A 5307-nucleotide genomic window follows, 5' to 3' on the forward strand; every position below is an offset into this window, starting at 1 on the left:
TGCATACACCCCAACATGACCAATTCCAGGAGGCGTAAAATGCTGTTTACCTGGACTTCTTTCTTAATATATGATTGGTGTCACCTGTGTTGAACTATTTCATAGATATGAAAGGTGATTGCAATCATAACTTAATAAAACATGTTATCCCTACTGCGTGAGAGGGAAAGCTAGCGATGTCGTTGTACTCTGTCTGAGGGGAGCCTAACAAAGGGGGGCCTGGGGTACTGTATGCACTGCGACCCCCCCCCCCCCACCTTAATCTGGCTATGACTACTTATTCAAAGGACATCATGTTTAGAGGTGACGTGAATATTCATTACCAACCACAAAGATTTACCCATTAAGAGGTAACACGAGACTACATCTAAACTGTGATTTGTCTTTCATCTTCCTTGTTTCTTTTCCGGAGTTGATTATACATTTTTGCCCATTTTAATAATTGGGTACTTATATTTGTCTGCATTGATTTATATTGTGTTTGTTTTTTAAAAGAAAAACTCATGGAAATAAAATACATCAAGTTTAGTTAAACAGGTACTTCCTTCACATGTGAACCATCTGAAAAAGAAAGCTTACATGGGGTTTTCTTTGGAAGATGACAGAATAGTATTTTTATTTTGTGCCTGCAACACATACAGGGATAGAAAGTAATATAGGTTTAGTATTTTACCTTTATTGATTGGATAGGTTTACTCTTTGGAAATGGTGACATTTTTCATGCACAGTATTGGGTGTTTCAATGATTGAATATATGTGACAGCATAATTGTACATGTTTTCCATTTTATTCACATGCAACCATCTGGGCATATTTTTATTTGGAAGACAAAACAAAGGAATATATATTGAAAATAAAAAAAAGGATAAAGCACTGAAAGTTAATTACAATTTTACTAAATATGTTGTCTTTAAATGTAAAAAAAATCATAAAGTAAATGCTATGGAGATTTATTAAAAGACTTATCAAATAATATGTTTTAAATGACTATAGGCAGCATATGGATTAATTCTTTATGCGCTTTAAATTAACTAGTCTGATAGCAGCCCTTCTAACTGCCTCTTTGACTTCTTTATTCCTCAAACTATATATTATAGGATTCAAAGTGGGTGTAAACACAGCATATAAAGCAGACACTATTTTATCTTTTTCTAAAGACAGGCTCGACCTGGGACGGATGTAAATGAAAATGGTAGCTCCATAATATATGGACACAATTATTATGTGTGAAGTACAAGTGGAGAAAGCCTTGCGTTTGCCTTCAGCGGAACGTATCTTTAATATAGTATTGATAATAAAGACATAAGAAATACAAGTAAGTAGGAAACAGCAAATGCCAATGATAAAATCAGCAGTAAACACCACAATCTCATTTATGTAGGTATCTCCACATGCAAGTTTTAGCAGATTTTATGATTAATTATTGTAGAATATCGCAGTGGATGGCCAATTGCAATATATCGGTCATATGCCATGACTGCAAGTAGAAGAAGCTCAACGCCCACAGACCAAGTGAAGAAGAATAACTGGGCAGCACATCCATAATATGGTATGACCTTAGATTTGGTTACATAACCTGTGAGCATTTTAGGTAAAGTAGCTGATGTACACCAAATGTCAAGAAATGACAACATTCCCAAGAAGAAGTACATAGGTGTGTCAAGACAAGGGTCAGTGATGGAGAGAATAAAAATAATCAAGTTACCAATCAAAGTCACTATGTAAATGATCAAAAACAAGATAAACAGTGGTGCTTCCAATTCTGGATGAGTGGTCAAGCCTAAGATAATAAATTCAGATACAAGAGAGCCATTGGTCTTCATTCTGCTATGTCTATAAATCTGTTCAAGAAGAATTAAAAAGGTTAAGGTCATCAGATTTAGTTAAGCTGAAACAAAATGTAGTTAAATCTTGAATATTGATGGATTTAAATAAATGTGGTGAATGTAAAGGCACAGATATTTTTTTATAACAACACAGGGATATATTTACAAAAGATATGATGTTTGGCTATTAAATAACGAGACTGATGCTATAATTTATTTTTCATTTTATTAAGTACATATTAAATTCCCCTTCTATGTCTTCTGCATCCACACCTCTGCAATCTTATTTTCTATTGGTCAAAGCTATGCTATCGCTCATTATCCAGTTGTCTCAACAACTCTGTCATTTTCTTCTCTAACTCAATAACTGATGCAAAATGTATACCCTTGAGAACACATTTGACTTTAGGGAAAAGAAAGAAGTCATACAGTGCTGGCAAATATGGAAGTTGTTCTAGCACTGCCATCTGTTTCTTGGCCAAAAACCTTTTTACAAAAAAGAGCTATGTGGGCTGGTACATTGTTCTGCTAGGAGATGAAACAATTTTTCCACAAGTCTGGCCTCTTTCTTCTGATTCTTTTCCACAAAGTTGCCAGAACATTTCTGTAGTAAAGTTGATTCATTTTGCGCCTACTGGTACCCAGTCTGCCAAAATAACACCCTTGATATCAAAGAAAACAATTAACATGGCTTTGTATTTGGATTTGGTTTGACATGCTTTCTTCATTCCTGGTGATGAGGGTGTTTTCCAGTCCATGGACTGTTGTTTTGTCTCAGGATTGTACTGGAAGATCCATATTTTATCATTTTACCTAAAAAATTCAAATCCACTTGAATTTCTACCACAATGTCTGTACAAATTCTGCTTGCTAGTGAGAAGCCTTGGAACTATCTTAGGAAAAATTTGGTCATGTTAAGATCCTGATGCAAAACTTGCCTAACAGTTTCTTTTTTGATGTTTTCCATTTCTGCTATCATTCGGATGCTGAGTTGCCGGTCAATTCAAACAATTTTCTCAATTTTTTCCATATTTTTATTTGTTTTTGATGTGCAAAGCCTTCTGGGATGTTTATTATCTTCAGCATCCTCACAACCACCACTAAATCTTTTGTGTGTGTCACTCAAACACACATTCACTTGACATACAATCTCCCCCATAAGCCTTGGTTTGCATACAGAAAGATATGGTGGGCGTTTTGTTCAATTTAAAGTTAACATGTTGTTTATTTTGAACTAAGCATTTTTAAGATGCACAGGAAAAACACAACTTCTTTTATTGCTGCCTGACAGCAAACTATCTATGCAAAAGGGTTGAAACTTGCAAAAACATTTTGGAATAGTCCAAGGTCAGTTTTTCCCCACTGCCTTGTAGCTCACACAGTATGGTTTATTAGTACAGTCTCCTTATTTAATCACCGAATCTGGATTTGAATTTTATTTTCTGGATTTAAAAGGGCAATAGTAAAACAAGCAAAACAAACCTGATTTTTCTTCTATTACTATGGCCTGTTCTCAGCAGCTTTAAAAAAACAATCATTAGTAAATAATACCCCATAGAGTCATGAGAAAAATGCATAAAAAACCTCTGAATAGTTCTGTGTTTTTTTAACGTATTGGAAAATACAGTATGGATATGAAATTATTTTTTATGCGCAATCAGTAATTCAAAGTTAAATAATCTAAGTATAATCTAACAGTCGGTTAATTTTGCAATTACTTGTTAAAGAAATGCTATCATGGAAGGTTATAATAATAAATTAGTTTGTTTCTATAAAATACTTTGAGCATACAGTGTTCGGCACTTACAGTATAACAAAGTAGATGAATTTGTTTACGCTGTTCATCACCATGATATTGAATAAATCACAAAGTATAGCTGTAAATATAATATAACAAATAGAGAAATGTCAAACAAATAAGCTTTACAACAGAACAGGCTATTTCAAAGGCATACAATCATTATAGTGATAATTTCTGTAATGTACTGTATGAATAACAATAATAATAAACTATTTTTCATTTTAAACCAATACCTAGGGCTAGATGCATTATCGCTTGGAGAGTGATAAAATGGAGATTGAAAATGTGCCAGCCAATCCAGTCCTAACTGTCATGTCACAGGCTGTGTTTGAAAAATGGCAGTTAGGAGCTGATTGGCTGGCACTTTTTCACTCTCCATTTTATCGCTTTCCAAGCATGACGCATCTGGCCCCTAATGTCCTAATGTCAAGTTATTTGGTAAAAGATCTCAACAACTATTAATATATTACTGTCATGCTTTAAAAATAAGAAATTTATTGAAAGTAGTATCTACAGTACTACAATGCTAACGAAAAATCAATGGTCAAAGCTCTGCAAAACTTTAACTTTAATCTAACTAAAGGTTTATTAGTCAATGCTCTATGTACCTGCAGGACGAAAAAATCGTCATATGCTCATTGTTCTGTAGTAACTAATCAGGAATTACTGATTACTTTTACTGTACTATAGGGCAAGGAGCTTGAAGATAAAAACAGAATGCACAGACAGTAGTAAGGAAGCACACTAATTAGTTAAGTTAGAATAAAAACTAATCAGTAAGCATTCATACATCTCTTCATTTTACCTTGTAAAATCATCATCCTTCACGCTACACTGTGATTTAAGTGTGGAGCGTAATATATTAAAACACCCATAAGCTTAGAGTCGTAAGGGATTTGAACTAGGGAGTATACAAAAGGCCTTGCACAATTATAATAGATAGTGGCAAAAATATTTTCATCAAAGGAATCATTTGCATTTTAAGCAATTAAGTATTGTCATAGGAATACATAGTGGCAGCATAGCAAATCTTTTATAATAAAAAATAAACATTTGGTTTATTTGGAATAACTTATGAATATATGGCAACAGTGTTTCAGCATGAATGTCTCTAATGTAGGAAACAATATGACTTTTGTCATATTTTCTGGAATTATGGATTTATGCAAAGCTTTACTGTATGGTTCACGTAGTATCTTCAAAAGGGACAAATATTTCCTTCACATAATAGTCATTGAAATGCAGGCAAAGGCAAGATTCCAGCAAGTTAGCTTGTATTTTTAAAGCAGTAATACAGATGGAGCCTCCATTATCATTGCTTCCTGTGTGACTAGGCACGCCCACCTGTGCGCACCTAGTCACTGTGAGCGTCTCCTTGAATGGAGAACGTCTCCATCTGGGCAGGCGTGCACGCCCAGACAGAGATGTTTACAATGGAATTTGGTTCTGTGCACTCCCGTCGTGACTAGTGGGACGGATCCGTCCACCTAGTCACACCGGGAGTGCACACCTGCGACTAGGCAGGCATAGATAACAGAGACTCCAGCTGTATAAATTAATTTATAATTTAAAAACTATAACTATTATTAACACTTTCAAAATACAGTAGGGATTAACTCACCAGAATTAACTCAGTTTCTGCAGCTATTAAATAAGAGCTCATATTTTACATAGAAAATG

At 34.4% G+C, this 5307-nt stretch overlaps 1 pseudogene; it reads right to left on the minus strand.

Moving 5' to 3' along the window:
* Positions 1-1005: 1005 nt before the first annotated feature.
* On the minus strand, positions 1006-1823 carry LOC134963886 (olfactory receptor 5V1-like; annotated as a pseudogene).
* Between the last annotated feature and the right edge of the window lie 3484 nt (positions 1824-5307).

The sequence above is a fragment of the Pseudophryne corroboree genome, chromosome 1 (genome assembly GCF_028390025.1).
Source record: "Pseudophryne corroboree isolate aPseCor3 chromosome 1, aPseCor3.hap2, whole genome shotgun sequence".
Lineage (NCBI taxonomy): Eukaryota > Metazoa > Chordata > Amphibia > Anura > Myobatrachidae > Pseudophryne > Pseudophryne corroboree.